Raw genomic sequence first — 25,603 nt, forward strand, 5'->3', positions numbered from 1 at the left:
CAGAAAATTGAAACTGGACCACTGCATTATATCTCATATGAAAATTAACTCAAGATAGATTAAAGACTTAAATGTAAAACCCAAGACCATTAAAGACCCTAGAAGAAAACCTAGGCAATACCATTCAGGATGTAGGCATGGGCAAAGACTTCATGACAAAAATGCCAAAAGCAATTGCAACAAAAGCCAAAATTGATGAATGGGATCCAATTAAACTAAAGAGCTTCTACACAACAAAAGAAACTATCATCAGAGTGAGCAGGCAACCTACAGAATGAGATAAAATTTTTGCAATCTACCCCCATCTGACAAGCATCCAGTATCCAGAATTTACAAGGAACTTAAACAAATTTACAAGAAAAGAAAACAACCTCATCAAAAAGTGGGCAAAGGATATGAACAAACACTTCTCAAAAGAAGACATTTATGTGGCCAACAGAGATATGAAAAGAAAGCTCAACAGAGAATTGCAAATCAAAACCACAATGAGATACGATCTCACGCCAGTCAGAATGGTGATTATTAAAATGTTGGGAAACAATAGATGCTGGCAAGGCTGTGGAGAAATAGGAACGCTTTTACACTGTTTGTGGGAATGTAAATTAGTTCAACCATTGTGGGAGACAGTATAGCAATTCCTCAAGGATCTAGAACCAGAACCATTTGACCCAGCAATCCCATTCTTGGTATATACCCCAAGGATTATAAATCATTCTACTATAAAGACACATGCACACGTTTGTTTATTGCAGCACTATTTACAATAGCAAAGAAATGGAACCAACTCAAATGCCCATCAGTGATAAACTGGATAAAGAAAAATGTGGTACCTATACACTGTGGAATACTATGCAGTCATAAAAAGGATTAGATCACGTTCTTTGTAGGGACACGGATGAAGCTAGATGCCACCATCCTCTGCAAACTAACATAGGAACAGAAAACCAAACACAGCATGTTCTCACTCATAATTGGGAGTTGAACAGTGAGAACACATGGACACAGAGAGGGAAACAAAAGACACTAGGGCTTGTTGGGGGGTGAGGAGAGAGGGGAGGGAACTTAAAGGATGGGTCAATAGGTGCAGCAAACCACCATGGCATACCATATACCTATGTAACGACCCTGCATATTCTGTATATATATCCCATTTTGGTTTTTTTTAGAATAAAGAAAAACAAAAATAATTTTTAAAAAGATAGGGGTATTCAAAGAGAAGGGCTTATATGCAGCACAACATCTAAAATAAAACATGCTGGCTTGCCACTTTTATTTTTGGTTGCACTTTTTCCTTCTTTAGTCATTTAAAATTTCTAATTTCTGGCATGTATCTTAATGTGACTTATTTTTTAAACAGTGTCTTTACTCTTTTCACAACAACACACCTTGAATATAAAAAGGAATAAATATTCTTCACTTCTACTAAGAACAGCGCTTACTACCATTTATCTAAAGTGTACAGACCACTAGTCTTTTTTTCATATTTTAATAGACACATGAAGAAAAATCTTTCTCCTAAATTTACAATTAAATAATCCAAGCTCCCAGAAAAGCTAACAAACATCTCAATCTGGCAGATAATAAGAGAAATAAGGACTATGGCAAAGGAATGTACACAGTCTAAAGAGAGCGGAGCTCCAGCAAATTATTTCCATAGCAAATTGTTGGCCTGGTATTTTCCCATATTACACTTTTCTAAGCGAAGTTGAAAATCCAGATTTTTATGTGAAGGGCCATGAATTTTACAGGTTAACATTATTATGCTGTAGGTTAATATATTGTAAGCCAAAACATCACACACACACACACACACACACTATATTTGGTGTGTGCACACATAATAAAAGCACATTCACACATAGAAAAGCATGCACATGCACAATGCACAAGCATTCATACACATGCATCCTCCCATCAACACACACAAACAACTGCAGGGTATATTAGGTACATGGGTCTTTATTTTTTTTTAAAAAAGAACATTATTTTTGTCTAACTCGAACATTAGGCTTTTATGCTTTGAAGCATAAATATTATACTAAGAATGTATTTTCCAAATATAGATAGATGATAGATAGATAGATAGATAGATAGATAGATGATAGATAGATGATAGATAGATAGACAGATAGATAGATAGATTAATAGTGTTACCAGAAATAAAGGTAATAGGAAAAAACATTTTTTGATAGTGTTACCACCATAGGAAGTTAACATGAATTGATGGCCACTTAATGAAACTAATTTAGCACAGGAATTTTTTTTTCACTTCTCTAGATTTGTTAATTTTTGGGGTTGCAACTCTTGATTTGATCTGGCTTTCCAGCGTTGTCGTTGTTGTTTTTAAATCTGCTTTTTTGAAAAGATTTTTGGAATTTACTTTCTCTTTGTTGCCTGTAACTGGACCTGTATCATAGACTCGCAATGAAGCTTTCTGCCTCACTGAATCACTTTTACAGACTCTGTATTAAAACCGAGTTGGGCTCTTTCTTTCCTTCTTCCTTTCCTTTACTCTTTCCACTTGAGGACAAAGAACTCCTTTGAAGGAAGCCTACAGGGCTCAACATCTCATGAAAGAGGATCGATTATGTTTTTTTTTTTTTTTTTCTCCACAAATCCCATAAGGCATGAAGTCGCCAGACCAATATCATTATTTTGGGTCAGCTAGGTACAAATTTGAAATTGAGGTTGGTCAGAGTATGACTTCAAATATAGTAACTATATAGATTACTTGTGCTTAAAAGAAAAATGGTATCTTAGATTTGAAATTCTCAATAATACGTGTCCACTGCTTCTCTTAATTTTAAATTGCTCTCGGATAGCAAAAATAAATAGTAAGTTTAATAAAATATCAATAAATGCTGTAGTTTGAAATAATGGTTTTCACATTCAAAGTTTTTGGTTACAGTAAAGGTGTGTTACACACACATACACAATTATATCACACTTGATCGTAGTTTACAATTCTCAGGTAAGGGTAAAATCTACATCTACTAAGGGAATACAAATGTTGGTTTAGTGCTTATCTTGATGTAATAGACTTCTAGAAAATACCATGAAAGATTAACTTACTTAATTTTTATTAAATATTTAAATCACTAAACCAGATACGAATGCACTCTTCTCTCATTAAAGATATGTAGATGATAGATATTTATATTCGCATATATAATATTAACGTAAATTGCATTTATATTTTCTGTATATATTGTTATAAATATAAAATATCAATATCTAGATATTGATCTATAAAGAGTTAAATAAAATCTATAAAAAGTTAAATAAAAATTCTAGAATTGGAAACATATAATTAAGGTGTATTAGTGACTCGGTAGACATCACCAAAAAGCAGAGAATAAATAAACTGGAAAATGAGACAGAAAAAAATACCCAAATTGAAGCACAGAAAGATGAAAAGTGTAAAAGACATACCGCAAAGATCCAATATGATTATGGTAACGGAAATCCTAGAAGCGAAGAAGAGAAAAAAAAAGACTTCGCCAAGTCAAATACACAGAAATCTCTGTGAAATCTAGGACAAATGATTTCTAATGATTTTCAATTCACACAGACATATCATAGGAAGACTTCAGAAAACCAAGAACAAAAAAATTCTACCTGAATGAGCAAGATAAGATGCATTACCTTCAAAACAGCCATAATGAGAGATGAATTTCAACAGAAAATACATTAAAAAATTAAAAATCCTAGAATTTCCATTAGGGAAAAAAAATCCCTTCCGATCCTGAGTTTCATATTCAATGAAAATATCTATCCCTACCTGTTTCCCGGCGTGCGCCCGCTGAGGCTCCTAGCCCTCGACTTCTGCCCGTCGCCTCAAGATGGCGGACACGATGCGGTGGCGCTGCGTCGGTTGCCCCTGAGGTGGCTGTGACGACTAACGGTTGGCGAGGCTCCAGAGTTGAGGCGGAAGACAGTCGTCCAAGCAGGAGGAAGAAGAGGAGGCGGCCCCACTGCCCGCCGACTTCTCGCTAGCCACCGGCTCAACACCGCCTCCACCAGGGGTTGGCCCCTCAGCAGCCCGCCGGCTGCCAGTCCCGGCTGCGTTCCCCAGCCGCCGCCATGAAGCTAACCGACAGCGTGTTGCGGAGCTTCCGCGTCGCCAGGGTGTTCTGCGAAAACTCGGACAAGATTAACTGCTTCGATTTCAGCCCCAACGGCCAGACGGTCATCTCAAGCAGCAACGACGACTCCATCGTGCTCTATGACTGCCAGGAGGGCAAACCAAAGAGAACCCTGTACAGTAAGAAATACGGCGTGGACCTCATCAGATACACTCATGAGGCAAACACAGCTGTTTACAGCTCTAACAAAATAGACGATACTATTCGTTACTTGTCCTTGCATGACAACAAATACATCAGATACTTTCCTGGACATAGCAAAAGGGTGGTGGCCTTGTCCATGTCACCTGTGGATGACATTTTCATTTCTGGGTCTCTTGATAAAACCATTCGACTCTGGGATCTCCGGGCTCCTAACTGCCAGGGCCTCGTTCATCTACAGGGGAAGCCAGTTTGTTCTTTTGATCCAGAAGGGTTAATTTTGGCTGCAGGTGTCAACTCTGAGATGGTCAAACTTTACGACCTTCGTTGTTTTGATAAGGGGCCATTTACTACCTTTAAGATGCAGTGTAATCGAACTTGTGAGTGGACAGGACTTAAATTCAGCAACGATGGCAAGGCCATCCTCATTTCCACCAACGGCAGCTTCATTTCTCTCATTGATGCGTTCAAAGGAGTGGTGATGCACACGTTTGAGGGTTATGCCAACAGCAAAGCTGTCACACTGGAGGCTTCATTTACTCCAGACTCTCAGTTTATTATGATTGGTTCAGAGGATGGCAAGATCCATGTCTGGAATGGAGAGAGTGGTATAAAAGTAGCTGTGTTGGATGGTAAACACACCGGCCCGATTACCTGTTTGCAGTTCAACCCCAAGTTCATGACTTTTGCCAGCGCCTGTTCCAACATGGTCTTCTGGCTGCCCACCATTGATGAGTCACCCTGTTGCTGCTCGGCTATTTCTGTACAGTGAGGGCGGCCATAGGAAGAAACTCAGAGGGGGTCTGAGATAATAGTGGGACTGGATCGTTTGACTGGGCTGGAAAGCATCCTTTACATGGCCTTCTCATGGATGTGCTGTACATCTGCTCAAAAGAAAATAATTACTTTGCCGAGCATCTTCAAAAGGACTCTGGTGCAACAGACTCAATTGGAACTCAGCTTTTCTAGCTGTCACTGCACCAAGCTCTGCTAGAGGAGTGACCAGACTCACGATTTGGGTATAGTGGGACTCTCAAGACATCTTCAATTTGAATGTACATGCTGCTGAGGAGCCAGTGAAGTCACCAGCTCTGCACATCCCTTCTCCTACCCCCCCTAAATGTATGGAAAGCTACAGTCCTGGTTTTGAAATGCTAGAGCAGCTCAGTGCCCCTTGCCCTCACCTTGCATGTCTTGTTACTCGGTCTCCCTGTGTACTTGTGACATTATCCACAACCATCATGTTTATTAGGTGCCAAACATTTAAAGAAATGTTTTCATATTGGGTTCAGAGAAAGAGACAGATACAGAAGGACCTTGCTTGCAGGAAGCCACGAAGTTAGTCACTGCAATTAGTCATGTGAAGCTAGGTGGTTTGGCAGGCCTCAGGCTCTAGGTGTTGGATGGGAAAACGCCCAAGGGCCTAAAACGGAGGGTAAGGGGATGGTAGGTGAGTTCCTAGGGCTGGAAGGTTTAGCAGCAGCGTGGTGTAGTGCCCTGTCATCAAGACAAACCCAAGGTCCTCCTGGGTGCCTGCCAAGCTTGGTTTGTACAAAAGCAAGGTTGGAGTCTATTTATGTACGTGATATAACATCACACTTTCCTGTGGGCCAGTATTGAGAAGTGAGTCTGAGTTCTTTACACTGATGCCTTCCCTGCCCACCACTAATTGTGTACATAGTCTTCCCTGCCCACCACAAATTGTGTACCTTTCCCCAGCTCCCAACCGGGAGCTAGTTCTAGGCCTGTGTTATATTTAGCCTTTTAATATATGACCTTTGATTTCTGTTGTTTGTATTTTAGCCCAGTGTATGCACCTTCATTTAAATACATCTGTGTGCATACAGATATGTGTATATGTGTGTGCGTATGCATATATGACTCTCATCTGTAATTTCTGAGAGTTCAGCTGAAGCAGATGGAGTCCTACAGCCTAGGAGACACATTGCATCCTTGCTAATAGTGTTCACCACAAGTGGTAGTGAGTCTTCCCTATTAACGTTTCATTTCGGAAGACTGAATGAAGCAAAGCTTATAGTGTTTGCTGTTTCCATGGCAGCTAAGTGAAGGTCTTGGGATGACTCCCTGTGTTCCTCAAGCTGTACTCTGGGGCCCTCTCTGCAGTATTAACCCCTTTTTGCTTGGTGGTACTCTGTACCTGTGTGTGATAGTCACTTTTGCATGGCTTCTGTGTCTGGCTTTTGGGATTTAGGGATAGGGTGTTATAAAGTATATCAAACTCTTTATATGCTAAATTCTAAGGGAAATTTATCATATGACTTCTTACATAGGACACAATGAATGATATTATGGCCACTGCTTTGTTTCATTTGAAATTAATAAACATAACACAAGATTAAAGGGATACTTTATATCCAAGAGTTCATTTATTTTTACACAACATTACATTTGTCTTTTCATAATGTTCATTTATAAACACATATATGCACATATCATTTTTCAATTAAAATGGAAATATTTTCATTGACAATACCTGATAGTGAGGAAGTATTAAAAGATAATTTCAGAACACTACTCCTTATTATTTTAACTTTAAAAATTATAACCTGGCCATGCGCGGTGGCTCAGGCCTGTAATCCCAGCACTTTGGGAGGCCGAGGCTGGTGGATCACAAGGTCAGGAGTTAGAGACCAGTCTTGCCAATATGGTGAAACCCCGTCTCTACTAAAAATACAGAAAAATTAGCTGAGCGTGGTGGCGCATCCCTGTAATCCCAGCTACTCAGGAGGCTGAGGCAGGGGAATTGCTTGAACCCGGGTGGCGGAGGTTGCAGTGAGCCGAGATCACACCGGCGAGACTCCATCTCAAAAAAAATAAATAAATAAATAAATAATAATAGCAATCATGTTCAATTAACTATTGAAAAATATCACATTTAAAAGAATCACACAAGGGACATTTAGTCATTTTCAGAACTTGAGTTACAAAAAGTATATATTATGTTTATAAAGTTAATTTCTGAAGTGGGACTAATTATTTTAGCCAAGTCACCATGCCTGTAGTGGATAGACCAAATGGAACACTTGGAGGGATGGTTTCTCAACCTGAGCTTCACATGATTCTCCTGGGGCACCTTTTAAAAATGGCAAGAGAAATCCCAAATAATAGTGACTTGAACAAGATTGAGGTTTATTTGTTTCAAGTAACAACAAGAATGAAAGCAGGCAGTCCTAAAGTAGCAACCCAAAGATCTCTGGGCTGATGTCACTGTAAGTCTGTGGCCTTTCCCTTAAGGTCAGTTTTAAGATGGTAACTGTAGCTTCAGTTGGGAATTCTGTAATTTAACCAGGAAGGAAAAAAAAAAAAAGGAAGTACCACCTAGCTGAATCTGTCCTCTTCTGAAGCTTTCTGGAAGGCTCAGATACAGACTTTCATTCACATCTTTTTGGACCACACTTTTCTTCAATTAGTCCGACAGAATACAGGATTTTAACAGGGTACTTGTCATCTCCAACAAATTTAGATTCTGTTAAAAAAGACAAATAATTGTAGATTACTAGATACCAATCTTTACTACTCCTGTGATGTTCTATGAAGTCCATCACTTCACTGTTCTGAAGTTACACTTAAAATATAAAACAATAACATGAATAGGAAAGAGGTAATGTAAAATTATATCACCTCCACACTAAATATAATTAGAAGCTATTATGATAAAGACAACTTATAAATGAAAATATACAAATTTTGTACAAACTTTATTTTCCATGAAGTAACCATGTCTCCACATTAAAAAAATGTAAAAAAAGCAGCTGAGAACAATATTTTTACAGAAGGCCACTACAAAAATTACTATTGTTAAAAGGTTAGGAGGATCTAAATTTGGACTACATTGTCTTTAGTCCAAACCTCTTAGTGGATTCATTAACTCCACCAAAATAAATTTTTGAAGTGAAACAACCCTTGTTCTCAACATGTGATACTACATTTGATATAAAAGTTTAAGCAAATTTTTTAGAACTCAGGACAATAATGACCTGACCCTTGAATAAAAGTATGGTCTTTTTGTTTTATTAGTTATGCTGACCATAGTCCAATTTTGAATAGTGTGCTTTATAAAGTAAAATTTTCTGTGTCAGCATACCTTAAAAGTTAGAAACTTTTGTAATTATTTCCCAACAGCGATGAATTAATTCACAGCAAACTTCTCAAAGCTGCTAATGACTGCATGATCAGGTAATTTTATTGTTTTAGCAAACAATGATAAAATGCATTTAAATTTCACTCAACTTTTCTTTGCTTAATGTATATCTAATAGAAAAAGATATCTTCACTCATTTGCAAGGTTATTAGTTTTTATTTCGTTTGGTAGAATCTTAGTATGATAGGTTTTTTTCTAAATTTTGAACTACATTGTCTAGCCCAGACCTCTCCCTTGCTCTTAGACATTTTTCAAGGCTGTCTTTAAGCTTGCAACTTTACTATTACTTTAAAGATGTAATTAAAGAACAGTATTATTTTGAAAAGTTGACCATGGACAATGACAAAATAACTAAAATGAAATAGGGAATGAATCATCACATTTCGACAAAATTTTTCTTAATCATAAGGGCTAGAATAACTGAATTTTATTTCTAGTTCCTCTTCCCTAAAGTGCCTGGATAAAATTACACTTTTTAAGAGATGACAATACAGTAGAGACCATCCACCTTCTAATGACAATCTACTCCAGGGTTATGATCTGAGCACATTCATTCATCTCCTTTCCTGTCATATCATAAAAGTTCAGTAAAGAGTTAAAAGACCAACTCGCAGCAATAAAAAGTGTTTAGATGATATAAATCAGGTGAGAAGTGGAGCCTGATGAATCGAAGACAAAGTGACAAAATAAAATCTGCAATGAGAAAGTCTTCTGACCTGCAGAACCCTGATGAAGGCAAGAGCCCCAAACAAAGCAAGTTCAAGTGAGAAGCTAGCTGAAACAATGAACAGATTGAACGCCCATACAGACCAGCTGCAAGTTTCTCTTCCTCAAGCACCACTCTAGGCAGATAGATTGGCACTTTATCATCAAACAATAATCAATAAATCAATCAGTAACTTGACTGAAGAATTCTCTTTAAAAAGTCCACAAGTCATGCCTCAATACACAGTAATTGAGTCCAGATTTTATGTTGCCATAATAATAAAAATAAACGGATATCCAAGAGCCTCCAATATCTTACGAGGTTGCAGTATCAAAGAGAAAAACTGAGATAATCAACTTAAACTCATATACTAAAACCATGAAGAGTAAGGAACTTTAGCAAACAGATAAGCACACAAATCATAAATTCTAATTTGTTTTATCAACAATATTTGAAAAACACAGCATCTAAACTTTGGAAGATTAAAAAAAAGTCCAAGAACAAGGACTAAAGTCAAATATTCAGTAAAAGAGCTGAAAAGTTTTTTAAAAGAATATTTAGAAGAAAAAAAGAACAAGAAATGAAGCATATGAGAATAAAACAGTAAGACCCTGATTTTATCTGATTTTTAAAAGTTACGGCCATAACATAAGAAAAGTAGATTACTTGGATAGTAATAAAGATGAATTTATTAAATAAAAATTACAGGAAAATTTTCCAGAGTTTAAGGTATTTCTGTTGAAAGGGCACATTACAAACAAACAAACAAAACCCTTACTTAGGGCACTACGTTCTGAATAACAGATGATTCTTGGCCAAATAGAAATACAATTTGAGCTGCATATGTAATTTTAAATTTTTCAATAGTCACTTCTGAAAAGCAAAAAGAAATAGGTTAAACATAATTGTATTGATACGTTGTTCAAGCCAGCTATGCCCAAAATATCATAACTTCGCTTTTAATCAATGTTGAATTATTGAGATATTTGGAGTTCATTTTTGTATAAGTCTTCAAAATTCACGATTTATTGTTATAGCACATTTCATATGAATGCTAAATTTTTACAAAGTATTTAATCTATATTTAGATTTTATAAAATCTACAGCTCGAAAAAATAGATTTACATGAACAAGTTTTTCTAAATATTTTTAAAAGTTTTTAATAACTGGATAAAGTATCGAAAACAAATTTAAACTCTTTAAAATAAAATGTAAAGACATTTGCATCAGTTGCATTAGACAAACTTCACGTACTCAATACCAATAAATGTCTAGTGGCTATCATATAGGTTAGCGCTGTTCTAGATCACCTTGATTAAAATTAAATTCTAGAGCTTTTATAATGAATGTAAGAATAGGGCAAGCAGGGAAATGAGTACACAAATATTTTACAAAAGAACAGAAATGTGTCTAGCATCTTAACACCCATGAACAAAATTCGTTGGTATAATAAACAGAAAGAAGACCTACAAGGAGATGTTTGTTAAAGGGTACACTGTTTCATTTAGGATAAATACATTCTGGAGATCTATTGTACAGTGTGGTGACTATAGTAAACAATGATGTGTTGCACACTTGAAAATTTCTAAGCCAGTAAAGCTTAAATGTTCTCACCACAAAAAATGATAATATGTGAGGTGACAGATATGTTAATTTGCTTGACTTAGCCATTCCATAATGTCTACATACATAAAAACATATTCTACCCACTGTGAATACATAAAATTTTTATTTCTATTATGTATTAGAAAAATTGGGGGGAAAAAGAAAAAGGACCTAATTTCTGAGAGACAAATTATTTTCAGTGTAGAATAATGTATCTACCTAAAATATAATTCAAGTGGAAGGGAAAAACAAAAGTATTTCAGGAATAAATAGATTTTTAGTATTCAGAACTATTATTTCCATGTACATTTCTTAGAAATTATTTAAAGATTCACTCTATCAAAGTTACTGTAGAGAAAGATGTGCTATCAAGAAAAGTGTATATTTCAGGATCAAAGATCAGCAGGTCGGTAAAATGGTAATAACAAATTTGACAAGATGACAGAGCCTTCAAGAGGAGATTGGAGAGGGGATCTCTGGAGTTGGGAGAGGGCAATTCAAATATTCACATAGTAAAGTGCCTATGAAGAAAATGAAAATACTGCAATGGCAGAGTAAAAAATGGAACATATCAGAACATGATTAAAGGATCATTGTCCCATGAATGGAAAAGAAAACCACAAAACATAGTTATAGAAAAAATTATGGATTGTATTCACCTTAAAAATATAAAAGTAAATTAACAAACAAAAGAGATGGAATATTAAAAGGAGATGGAAAAGAGAGGGAAGGAGGAATATTTTATAATCATTAAAAAGAGAAAATAAAGTTATATTGTATATGGTTGATAAAAAGTGAATATATAATACTGTTTTGTTTGAAAGCTGAAGTGACTAGTAGAGGCTCTGAAAATACTGATATAAACATGTCAAGAGATAACAGGAAGCAGAGGCATCACATTGTTTGAGTAAGCTAGGATTTCATCTGTCACAATGGGAACACACAAAAAAGTGTACATAATTGATGAATAATGAAAAAGTGTCTTGGCATAGCATTTAGAAAATTGAGGTAATCATAAGATGTACTCAAAACAGAAAGGTGGTAAAGGTAACTGCCTGAAAGAAGAGAGCTAAGACAAAAAATATTATTTTGCATCATAAAATATTCATTGATTTTATCTGTCATGTTTTGTTTTGTTTTTAACCATATATATAAGACAAGGTGATTTTAATTTTTAAATTAAAAAAACAAAAATTGGGAAGCCAAAACAATATGAATGCTTGGTTCAATCAATAAATGTTTAATGAGCATATGCTATTTTCCAGGCACTGTGTTCAGAACTGGGAATGGAATGGTGAGTAAGACATTTGACCTCCCATCAATTTGCTTCCAATTTAATTAGGATTAAAGCAAGAAATATGCAAATAAAGACCAAAATACCATATGACATGTGCTATGTTGCTTTTATTCAGGGTGTTCTGGGGACACTAGGGATATCAAACTTAGCCTTAGGAGTTCATTAAAAACAAAGTAAGAAAATCTGACCTGAATAGTTTTATATTTTAGAAAAAAATTTCAGATTGCAGTGAGGAAAGGACAAACTTTTTAGGAGACTGTTGTATAAAATGCAAACAAGAGATAATAGTAGATCTGGACTAAAAACAAATCGGGGGAGTGCATGAATTTAAGAGCTATTTAAGGAGAGAATAATAGCACTGATGAATATACAGAAAAAATTTAAATATCCCCAATTCTTCTCTTTGGCAACTGTTTGAATTAGCATCGTTTACTGGGATGAAAAAGAGAGAGGGAGAAGTAAATACAGAAAAGTCAGTAAATTTAGTTTTTAATACTATTCATTCAAAATACTGATTTTACAATGCACCCATGGAAAGAAGCCTACACAATCATATACATTTTATTTTAAATGCTTAAGAGGAGTTTACAAGTTTTAAGGAAAAATATCACTATTTTCATTTTTTGTCCTTTCCAGCAATATAGCCAGCTTCTCACTTTTGTTGTTAACTAAAAAAAAAAAAAATTCAAGGTCACATTATATTTTTTAAAAACACCGAGGGGCTTTTTGTTTAAAATTTGAACTAAGATTGAAAGCAAAAGTCTTAAAGGATAATTCACCATCAATACAATGTATTTTTTATGAAATTTCTCAAATGGAAATCATATTCTTTTGCCAAAGACCACTTACAGTCACATGAAATTCATGTTTTAGAATAAATTTTGAAAGTACTATCAAATGTTCAGTATTAACTGCAAAAAGAACATTTGAAATTTAAAAACATTTACTGATTATAATACTTAGAGCTGAAGTTCTACCTTCACATTCTGAAGAGAAATACGTATTCAGAATGAGAAATAGTTGTCAAAGTGAATATATTTTTACACTTCCAAAAGTGTAATTCAAACTAGCAACTACTGTTTTTTTAATGTTTGCCTTCCTGTACAACCTTTCACAAACTACTGAATTCATCTGATGAATTCCAAAACGAAATATCTTTTGACACCTTTATTAGTCTCTTAGAATGAAAAAGACATATTTTGCTCCCTTAAAGAGAGATAGGCATGTTGAAAAAAATCTCTGTCTGTTTACCTATCTATATCTATCTATCTATCTATCTGTCTACCTATATTTATATGTTAAGTATTATACTAAAAATGTGAAATGAAAATACAGAGAAAGGAGAATTTTTGGTGTAATATTAAATGTATATTTGATCTGAATATTATTCTACTCAATTATTCAAAATAAATTCCAAATGCCTATTATTGAAAAAATAATTTAGTTCAAAGTTTAAACAAAAAGTCCCTCAGTGATTTTAAAAATTATGTCACCTTGAAATGTTTTTTTAGTTAACAACAAAAGTGAGAAAAATTGAAGAAGACAAAATAATTTGACAGAAACATGTTGTACAGCACAGATCTAAACTCTAGTACTATGGACAAATTCAGAAGTTCATCACAAAATTTTTACATGTGAAATAATGCTTTCACAATTGATTTGCCACAGTACTGGGGCATTGATTCTTATGATGAAAAAGTATCTTTGAGACAGCCATTCTTGCTATAATTATTGTTGATATGACTGATGATTTTGAAAAGATCTTGTATCAGTTTGCTGTGACCACAAACTATCGCAAAACAAACAACCACACACCTCAGTGACATACTACAATATGTGCTGATTACTCACAAGTTTAGGTTTCTGCTAGAAGTTATCTGATCTCAACCAAGGCTGTTCTTGCGTCGGAGAGGGATCTGACTCATTCTAGTCTAGGACATTTCTACTCTATTTTACATTATCTCTTACCCTTCTAAGACCGGAAGACTAACTTAAGTATGCTATTCCCTTTGTAATGATAAAAGGACACAAGACACAAAACCCTATCGCACAAATCCTTTTCAACACTCTCATTGGGCAAAATACGGCTGACCCCAGGGACTGAGAATTATATATAATAGCAAAAAGAAGATCAAGACAAATTCACAAGGCAAAGGTCAAGGGCATGGGGGTTAGTGGAGATTTTGGTCCAGTGCTAAAATCTACCACACATTTAAAGGGAGGTTGTTGTTTTGAAAAAAAAATCAATGTATGATAAAGGGATTCACCAAGAAGTCAAACATATATTATCCTTTTAAAAAAGTACAAAATTTCCTAAACAAGCATGGAAGCTAGTGGTATTATTTTTATTATGGTTGTTATTCTGACCATTTGGAGTAGACGTGCCTCTTGTTTACAGTGAGTAAAAGAAGTATGGTGATGCATGAAAGATAAAAAAAAAAAAAAAAAAAAAAAAAAATAGCTCAAGTAACACAAGCTGAAGCATGAAAATAAAAGGAGAAACTAATTAATAAAAAATTTTCTTGGCTGGGCATGGTGGCTCATGTCTGAAATCCCAGCACTTTGGGAGGCCCAGGCAGGTAGATCACTTTAGATCAGGAGTTTGAGGCCAGACTGGCCAATATGGTGAGACCCGATTTCTATAAAAATACAGAAATTAGCAGCTGAGGTAGGAGAATCGCTTGAGCTTGAGAGATGGAGGATTGCAGTGACTAAAATCGTGCCACTGCACTCCAGCCTGGGTGACAGAGACCCTGTCAAAAAAAAAAAGACAAAAACGATTATTTTACCACAGAAGAAAACAAGTTTTATTATTTTCTTATTTGAAAAATACACGAATTTCAAGCCATAATACATATTTGTAACAATGGAATTCAATTATAGTGAAATAAGAGTGACCTGAATTTGAATTTTATCTTTAAAACATCTGACTACCACACATTTGTCAAATTTTCACATTTTAGACATGATAAAGAGTGATTAGTAGGAGAATATTTTTAAGACGTCACTTTAGCAACCAACAATGAGGTAAGACCCTCCACCAGAAAAAGAGATTATAATTTGCTGAAGGCTGTGGTGATCATTAGCGTTTTCTAGCATTAAAGTATTTTTAAATTAAAGTAGGTACGGCAGGGCACGGTGGCTCACTCCTGTAATCACAGCACTTTGGGAGGCCGAGGTGGGCGGAACACGAGGTCAGGCGATCGAGACCATCCTGGCTAACACAGTGAAACCCCGTCTCTACTGAATACATAAAAAAATTAGCCGGGTGTGGTGGCGGGCGCCTGTAGTCCCAGCTACTCTGGAGGCTGAGGCAGGAGAATGGCGTGAACCCAGGAAGCGGAGCTTGCAGTGAGCCGAGATTGCGCCACTGCACTTCAGCCTGGGCGACAGAGTGAGACTCCATCTCAAAAAAAAATAAATAAATAAATTAAGGTAGGTACATTTTAATTTATTTATTTATTATACTTTAAGTTCTAGGGTACATGTGCACAACGTGCAGGTTTGTTACATATGTATACATGTGCCATGTTGGTGTGTTGCACTCGTTAACTGGTCATTTACATTAGATATATCTCCGGAGTTTCACTCTTATTATTCAGGCTGGAGTGTGCTGGGGCGATCTTGGCTTGCTGCAAACTCCGCTTCCCGGGCTTGAGCGATTCTCCTGCCTTGGCCTCCTGAGTGGCTGGGACTGCAAGTGCCCGCCACCATGCCTGGCTAATTTTTTGTGTTTTTGGTAGAGATTGGGTTTCACCATGTTGGCCAGGCTGGTCTTGAGCTCCAGATCTCGGGTGATCCGCCCACCTCGGCTTCTCAGAGTGCTGAGATTACAGGCGGGAGCCAGTACACCCAGCCGGTACATCATTTTTTATGACATAATGTAACTGCACACTTAATGGACTACAGTATAGGGTAAATATAGCTTTTATATGCACTGGGAAACAAAAAACTCACGAGTCAATTTATTGCAATGTTTGCTTTATTGCGGTGGTCTGGAGCCAAGCCCGCAAGAGCCCCCTGGTATCCTTGTAACACTATACTGCTCTGTGAGGAGTGCCAAGTATCTTAGAATTACAAAACATTTCTAATTCCTCCCTCCCATCCCTTGTATCATTGCTGTCATTCCTTTCATTTGCACATAAGCACATTGTTGCTATTACTATTTTGAACAAACTGGTCAGACACATTGTTGCTGTTGCTATTACTATTTTGAACAAACTGCCCACTGTCAGACCAATTAAAAATGAGAAAAATGAAAGTTTTTATTTTGCCTTAAAAAAAAAGACATTAATTTAATTGGAGTCATCAAGTGATTTCTACTTGGATGCTTATAGATGTACTAAATGGTTTCTAATTTTCTTCTGAATTATTGATTTAATGAATTAAAATATTTGCTACATATTCAAGATTGCCTACCAAAGTTAATGAGTTAATTCTCTATTTTTCTGCCAATTTTGAAAAGCTCTATAGAAACAAACCAATATACATATTTTAGAGCTAAACATACATTGTTAAAGTTTTAAAATTTTTAAATGCAATATCAAATATAAAATTATTTTTCAAAATGTTCAATTTATTGGAATTTATTCAATTTATAGGAATTTTATTTTATTTACAATAAGTGAATCATGTGTGTTCCATAAGAAAAAACTTTATATAAATCTTTCATCATATTTTATTTTAGCAAAATTAGCTGTAATTTTCTTAATTATTCCAAATTTCATGAAATAAATTAGGAATCTGAGAAGCATATGAAAATACATTTCATAAATTTTCCCAAGTTTGATTAATGAAGCAAGAATATTATTCACTATTCACAAAAGGATGTTTTCAATGTATCAGACAGAGGTTGTTGAAATATAGGAGAAAAGTTCACACAGGTTTTTTATAACAATATGTGTGTATATTGATAAATAGATATAGATTATAGATGATATAGAGATATAAATCTGATATATGATATAGGGATAAAATTCTATGTAGCCATACCTACTAAATGATGAAAAGCTTTTTATAAACAATATTTATAAAAGTATCCAAAGTCTTTTGTGTGAGAAATTATTTCTGATGATATTTAAAATGAAATGGGAATTAAGAGAGAGAAAATGTGTCATGAAAACTAGCCTTGCAAATATACCAAAATTATTGTCTTAAGATAAATGTAAATGTCCTAAAGACTTAATAAACTGTTTTTCTCCAAAATCCATACATGAATTAAAAATAAAATAGCAGAAATTTAGATCCAAATTGGAGCTTGGGGAAGATTTAATCTAATTATTTAATGAGAAAGTAAATCTGTATCAAGTTATAGAGATAGGGTTACAGCTATTGCATCTGTTATACTTAGCTATTAAAGTAGACCAAGGCCAGAACCCAGGTTTCTTGTTTCCCACCCTGATGCCCTTTCAGCAATTCCATACTAACTCTGAGAGGAAAGGATCCTTGTAGCAATACAATGCATTATTCTGTTGCTGACTCTTTGGACTTTGAATCTGGAGCAATGTGAGGGAAAATTGAAGTCACAGCTGAGCAGACAAATCTGACAAAATATACGCCACTGTTTTCTTCAGTGAGCCACCTACAAAGAATTTCTGATACTAACAAGTATAGCTTGAATGTCAGAATGTGGCAGGCACCCAGGGTTGTCACTCCCCCAAAATAGCAGAGCTGTCAACACATCTTGATTGCCTCTATAATTAGAGAGACTTAGTCTATTAACCACTTGAATGCCCGATGGACGAATGGTATATTCATAAGGCAGCACCTGTAGCAAGAAATGAATTCTGAAAAAATTGCTTTTTAAAAACAAAAAAAACTAGGTTTAATAGGCAGAAGGTTTCTTTCGAAAGCACTTCTAAGAGACTGCCTAGATGATAGTAGAAAAAAATTGTGAATCAATTTAAGTGAATCAAGCATCAGTCAGTTCTGAAGAAAATAAGACACATGATTGAACTGATTACATGTTTGTCTAACTTGATGGTTATGAACGCAACCTATTCTGTTATTCATTTCATAAGATTTTTCCCATAATTTGAATATATCTTGGTTGCATGTTTTTCTGCAAAATTTATATACATTTATATCAAAATATGCAAAAGATAGAAATAATCAGATAATCGCAAAAATAAGAATCATTTGTCATATTCATTATCAACAGTTGATATAGATGCCACAAAGCCTTTTTCTTACATATATCCAAGAGCTACACTTTACATAACTTTTTGTAGTCTAAACATTTTGCTATTTAAATTATCTTTCTTCCATTAATTTTCCAAAAACAAGTTTAATATCTCCATATTATGAATGAATAAAAATAAATGAACCACCTTTTTATCTTTGTAATATAGATAAGTTTTTTCAGATAAATGACTAACTTAAGAAAAAAAACATTTGACATGTATAACCCATCCAACTGTGGTAATTCAGTATCCTGATTGTCTAAAAAAAAGGAGTAGATGAGAACACTGAACTTGATTAATTTTAGTATGAATATTTTAATCATGAATTTCAAATAAATAACAGGATATTGGTTGAAAGGCTTTTCAATTGTGAAACAAAAGTATCCTATGCTCTTAAATCTTCTAGACTTTTTCCATGAAAGAGAGTTTAGTACTTTTGTGAAAATTAAACCAATAGTGTATGATTAGAAATAGCAGACAGAGGTACAAAGATAATGAAAATAGTGTCACTGAAAGAGATTTTAGTGTCTGTGTCTTCAGGCAGATGTGTTTTTATGTGAGATTAAAATATATGTAACATTTATGTGACAGAAACTTTAAAGCAATTTCATTTAACTATTGTGTTAACCTGATAGACAATTATACATTATCATTACTGTAATACAGATTAGAAAGAAACAGATCTATAATATTAAATAAACTTCATGACAGCTGGGATCCAAATTATTGCATCTGCCTATCACTCATATAGTAAGTGGAAATCAAGACAGTTTTACTTTCTCTTCTCTCTAGTGTTAGTGGAAAATGTTAGCGTTATGAAGAGTTTTCATAGGGATCCCCCAAATAAGGCCTATATTGGAGACCATTCTACATATACTTAAAAATTATATGTATTGTGGTGCTGTTGAATAGAGTATTCTACAATTAACAATTAGGTCATGTTGGTTGTTAGAATTTGCTTAAGTCTACTAACCTACTAATATTTTGTCTACTTCTTATATCAACTACTGAGAGTGAGGTGTTGAAATCACTAATATAATTATAGTTTGTTTATTTATCCTTCTAGTCCTATAAGGTTTTTACTTCATTATAATTTATTTATTTCTCCTTCTAGTCCTTTCAGGTTTTTGCTTCATGTATTTCTTCTTCTAGTCCTGTGAGGTTTTTCTTCATGTATTTGCTATTAAATGCATAAATGTTTAAGATTATGCCTCTTTGATGAATTTACCTCTTTATCATTTATGAAATGATTCTCTTTATTCCTGGTAATATTATTTGATCTGAAATCTACTTTTATCTGATGTTAACAAAGCCAGCCCATCTTTAGCAGTTTAGCCTGATACAATTTTTGCCCCTCTCTTTTTTAACCTATTTGTATCTAGATATTTAAAATTGTTTTTTGTAAGCAACATATAGTAGGGCCTTGCTTTTTCATTTTGAAAATCTATGCTTTTTAATTAGGTTGTTTAGATCATCTACAATTAATATATTTAATTTATATAATCAGATTTAAACCAACTATATTGCAATTAATTTTCTGTTGTTTCTTATTTTGTTTGTTTGTTTGTTGTTTGTTTGAGGCAGTCTCCTGCTTTGTTGCCCAGGCTGCAGTACAGTGGTGCAATCATAGGTCACTGCAACCTCAACCTCCTGGGCTCAAGCAATCCTCCCACTTCAGACTCCTAAGTAGCTAGGACTACAGACATGCACCACCATGCCGAGATAATTTTTAAATTTTATATAGAGACAGTCTTTCTATGTTGCCCAGGCTGGGCTTGAACTCCTGACCTCAAGCAATCCTCCTGACTCAGCCTCCCAAAATACTGGAATCATAGGCATGCGCCACTGATTCTGGTCTCTGTCTTTTCTTGATGCTTTGTCTTTTTTCTGCTTTCCTTTCTGTTGAGCAGTTTTTATGATTCATTTTTTTCTCCCCTGCTATCTAATTAACAACTTGTCTGCTGTTTTGATTGCTTTAGGGTTTATAGCATATATCTTTAACTTAACACAGCCTACCTTTAACTGATAGTCCTTAATGAATTCTATAATAACTTTACAGCTGAATACTTCTCTTTCTCCTTCTTGGCCCTTTGCCTTGACTCTCATATATTTCACTTCCGTATATACCACAAACCACTTTAGTAGCCTCTAAGGATTTCTTTTAATTTTCAAATCTTAGCAATGGACTTTTTAAAATGTTATATTTTCTCCAGATATTTCTAGAAATTTTGTAATAGGTATTTTTATAGTATGTCTATTGTACTTCTACAAACACAAGTAAAAGAATTTTAAGTATATCAAAAAATAAGAAAATATGATACTCTAATCAATCCCAGTAGTCCTTGCTAAAAACACATATACAAAACAGAATTGCTAAGAGGTTTTTGATGGGCAAATCCAGCTCCAATGTTCAGAAACAGTAATATGAAGTCATACATTAGATTGAGAACATACTATTTCAACAAGAAAAATTCAGACAAATGTGTTAATTTTAAAAAAAACAGAAGTATAGTCTTATTTATTAAACAGATAATTTAAGGAATTCCTGTATGACAGTTAAACAAGCTAATAACACAGCTTGTCGTCCCCCCCCCGCAAAAAAATAAACAAGTGAAGAAAGTAAAATCTAGGAATGAACATATATCTTTAGCACTCAAGTAACAAATAAAGAAGTAGAAAAATAGCCTTAAAACATGACCATTGAAAATTGCCATGTTAGTTATATATCAAATGTTCTAGAAATTAGTGCAATAGCTACTCCCACCAACATTCCCTTTTCCTTCGTCACAAAAACAAGGGTACAAAATTGAAAAGAACAACTTATGAGTAATTTCACTGTTTAAAGAGAGACAGAATGTGGAACAGAGAAGAGTATAGATCAAGATAAAATGAAAGAATGACTCATATAAAGAAAGTCTTTACCCACTACTGTAATTGCCTACTAAAACTGGTAACACTTCCAACCTTCCATTTGCACCAACCTAATATTACAGATACAATTGGTTACCCAAAGAGAAGAGGCACATAGCAATCCACATTTAATAGACTCTTTCCTGGGAATCAACAGAGTCATATTCAAATGTCAAGTTTTTGTCTATCTTTACCTTCATTTGATTGGGGTGGAAGTGAAAATAGATAATAAGGAGATGTAAGTTGAGACTGAAGAAATATGTGTGCCATTTTTGTTTGTACCAGAAGTAATCCTTGAAATTTTCTTTTTCTGAATAGTTGTAGCAGTCTGAAACCAGACATTACCTCTGTCAACGCAGCTGTACATCAAAAGCACCCAAACATGATGAATGGCACTACTTTAAGTTCATGAATATTAATTTATTGAGCATTCCCTTAAGGGTGCCTGCAATAATGCCATATTGGTTTAGTTCTCTCAATTTCCACTTTCCTAGGTAACTACCTACATGTTCGTCTCTACTCTGAACTGTGCAACGTCTCATCTCATTTTCGCTCTTGGCTTATGACTTTTATTTTAATCTTATTTCACTGAGCAAATAGAAACAATTAGAAGACAACTTCTACATTTGCACACCATAATCCCTGTCAACATAGCAGTGATGGCATCCTTACGTGCTGCTTCTCCTGTTATTGTTATGGATAAACTGTACTTTCTCTGATCTAAGGCAACCCTTCCATTTGATTACTAAATTCTGTCTCTGTGCATATCTTAGTCTCTTTTACTGCAATAAAAAAATACCTGAGACCGAGTAATTTGTAAACAACAGACATTTATTTCTCACAGTTCTGGAGGCTGGGAAATCCAAGATAAAAGTTTTGCCATTGGTGTCAGATGGGGGTTGCTCTCTCCTCTTCCAAGATGGTGCCTTGATGCTATGCCCTCATGAGGTCACCAATGCTGTGTCCTCAAATGGTGGAAGGCAGAAAGGAAAAAAGGACAAATAGTTCCCATGTACTTTTCTGATAAGATTATTAATCCCTTTCATTAGGGCTCTGCCATCATGACTAAATCACTTATTCAAGGCTCTACCCCTTAATACTGTTGCACTGGGGATTCAGTTTCAACATAAATGTTGGAAGAGGCACAAATATTCAAGACATAGCAGTGCCTAATAAAAAATATTGCTTCAATTACTATCCATTCTCTTTTCAGAATCATCTATTTTTTTTCCCCTACTACACTCAAGAAGTGTTATGCCTTAGAGCTGATCTAACTTGGCTTAAATTCTGGCTCTGCAACTTACTAGCTGTGTGCAATTGAACAAGTTAATTTGTTTCTCAGTTTTACCCATCTAGCTAAAGGGGAAGAAAATAATAGTGTCTACCTCATAAGTTTGTTGTCAGGACTAAATTGATTCATTCATAAATTCATAGGTCCCGGCACATTTTAAGTGCTACATATCTATTACTAGTATTTCATTAATATACAAGTTTTTGTGGTATTTTCTATACAAAATATACATATAATCCACATTTTTTCACTTCTTTTAAAGAAAAAAAAAACTTCTTAAAAAATAGTCCATTAATGTGACCCTCCCATCTTATTACATTCTGTCCTCAACATTTTAATTGTAAAGAAGAAAACTCTTACAGCCATTGTTAAATCTTTTCCTTTTTCCACACCCATATTTCACTCATGATGAATTACTTTGGGCTATATATTCAATACTCACTTCTTCAATTCCTCCCACTCTATTTCTCTTGAATCCATTCTAGTTGACTTTTTCTGGTACTATTCCACAAAAACCTATTTTTAAAGTTGATAAGAACTGTATGTTGATAAATCTTATCATGAATTCTGAATTATCGTCTTATTTGACCTAACAGAAGCATTTAACTGGGTTGCCCACACTTTCTTTTTGAAACTCTTCTCTTAACTTGCGATTTATCACTCCTGATTTTCTTTATTCTTCTTTAAACTAATCTATTATTTTTGTTTTCAGGCTGTTTTCTCAAATTTGTAATTTCTAAATATTGGAGTTACTAGGACTCACCTCTTGAATCCCTTTTATACCTATGTTATCCATTCTCCTAGCTTTAATACCATCTATAGTGCTTACAACTTTCTATCTTCAGTTCAGGCTGAAGACCTGAACTCTTGACTCATTTACTCAACTGCTTCTCTCAAATCTTCTTGGGTATTTAAGAGATGTATTAAACATAACATTTATAAAACCCAAGTCATGACACTTCCTCCCACCTTCATTCCCCAAACCTGTTCCTGTCACAGTCCTCTTAAAGCTACCACTGAATGTCTCTTTTATACCAAATATTGGATCTTTTAGCAAATCTTGTAGGCTTAGAATCACTCACACTTTCTCCTGCTGCTATAGCTAACATTGCTGTTCATCACAGTAATATTTCTCCTGTGGATTATTGCAGTGACCTCCTTTCTGATATCTTTGCTTCTCTCAATGCTCATTTGCAGACTATTCTCAATACAGAAGTCAGTGTACATTTTTAAAAACAGAATAAATCATGGCCTTCAGTTCAACACCCTCTGCTCAAGGATTAAAATTTTACTCAGAATAAAAGGTAAACTTCTTATAAGAATCTGGTAAGGCTGGGCATGTTGGCTTATGCCTGTAGTCCCAGCACTTTTGGGGGCCGAGGCAGGTGGATCACTTGAGGTCAGGAATTCAAGACCAACCTGGCCAGCATGACCAAACCCCATCTCTACTAAAAATACAAAAATTAGCCAGCTGTGGTGGCATGGTGTAGTTCCAGCTACTTGGAAGGCTGAGGCAGGAGGATCACCTGAATCTGGGAGGCAGAGACTGCAGTGAACCGAGACTGTGCTGCTGCACAACAGCCTGGACAAACAAAGAAACAAACAAACCCCAGGAGTAATCCAACAAAGACCTGTGATATAGTCCTTAACTCTATCTTCAACCTACTTCTCACAATTCTGCTGCTTGTTCCACCTTTCCTTCCCTTTAGGTTTCTTTAATTTGTCAAGCACATTTCAGTTGTGTCTTAGTATTTGGAGTTCCTTCTGCCTCCAATAGTTGTCTGGATATTTTCATGTCTCACTTCTTCAATTTTTTTACATTTTTGTTTAAATGTCCCCTAATTAAATAGAACATCTCCACAAAACAGCAATCTTTCCCCTCTGCCCTGTATTCCCAATTTCCCTCTCCTCTCTATTTTTCTTCATAGAATTAATGACCTCTGGCATACTATGCATGATTTGCTTATTTTCTACACGCTCGCTGAAATGTAGACTCCAAAGAAATGATTTTCTTTTTACATTTTGTTTAGTGTTATAATTCCATTATCTACAATAGGATACAGGTAGGTGCTCAAAAATATTAGTAGCATTATGGCCATTCTAACGGGTGTGAGATGGTATCTCACTGTGGTTTTGATTTGCATTTCTCTGATGGCCAGTGATGATGAGCATTTCTTCATGTGTTTTTTGGCTGCATAAATGTCTTCTTTTGAGAAGTGTCTGTTCATGACCTTTGCCCACTTTTTGATGGGGTTGTTTGTTTTTTTCTTGTAAATATGTTTGAGTTCATTGTAGATTCTGGATATTAGCCCTTTGTCAGATGAGTAGGTTGCAAAAATTTTCTCCCATTCTGTAGGTTGCCTGTTCACTCTGATGGTAGTTTCTTTTGCTGTGCAGAAGCTCTTTAGTTTAATTAGATCCCATTTGTCAATTTTGGCTTTTGTTGCCATTGCTTTTGGTGTTTTAGACATGAAGTCCTTGCCCACGCCTATGTCCTGAATGGTATTGCCATTAAAAAATCAGGAAGCAACAGGTGCTGGAGAGGATGTGGAGAAATAGGAACACTTTTACACTGTTGGTGGGACTGTAAACTAGTTCAACCATTGTGGAAGTCAGTGTGGCGATTCCTCAGGGATCTCGAACTAGAAATACCATTTGACCCAGCCATCCCATTACTGGGTATATACCCAAAGGACTATAAATCATGCTGCTATAAAGACACATGCACACGTATGTTTATTGTGGCAGTATTCACAATAGCAAAGACTTGGGACCAACCCAAATGTCCAACAACGATAGACTGGATGAAGAAAATGTGGCACATATACTCCATGGAATACTATGCAGCCATAAAAAAGGATGAGTTCATATCCTTTGTAGGGACATGGATGAAACTGGAAAACATCATTCTCAGTAAACTATCGCAAGGATAAAAAACCAAACACCGCATGTTCTCACTCATAGGTTGGAATTGAACAATGAGAACTCATGGACACAGGAAGGGGAACATCACACTCCGGGGACTGTTGTGGGGTTGGGGGAGGGGGGAGGGACAGCATTAGGAGATATACCTAATCCTAAATGACGAGTTAATGGGTGCAGGAAATCAACGTGGCACATGGATACATATGTAACAAACCTGCACATTGTGCACATGTAACCTA

At 35.2% G+C, this 25,603-nt stretch overlaps 1 pseudogene; it reads left to right on the top strand.

Moving 5' to 3' along the window:
• Positions 1 to 4,083: 4,083 nt before the first annotated feature.
• Positions 4,084 to 5,058, top strand: LOC100581022 (annotated as a pseudogene).
• The last annotated feature ends 20,545 nt before the right edge of the window (positions 5,059 to 25,603 follow it).

Source organism: Nomascus leucogenys, chromosome 21 (assembly GCF_006542625.1).
Source record: "Nomascus leucogenys isolate Asia chromosome 21, Asia_NLE_v1, whole genome shotgun sequence".
In the NCBI taxonomy this organism is placed as follows: domain Eukaryota; kingdom Metazoa; phylum Chordata; class Mammalia; order Primates; family Hylobatidae; genus Nomascus; species Nomascus leucogenys.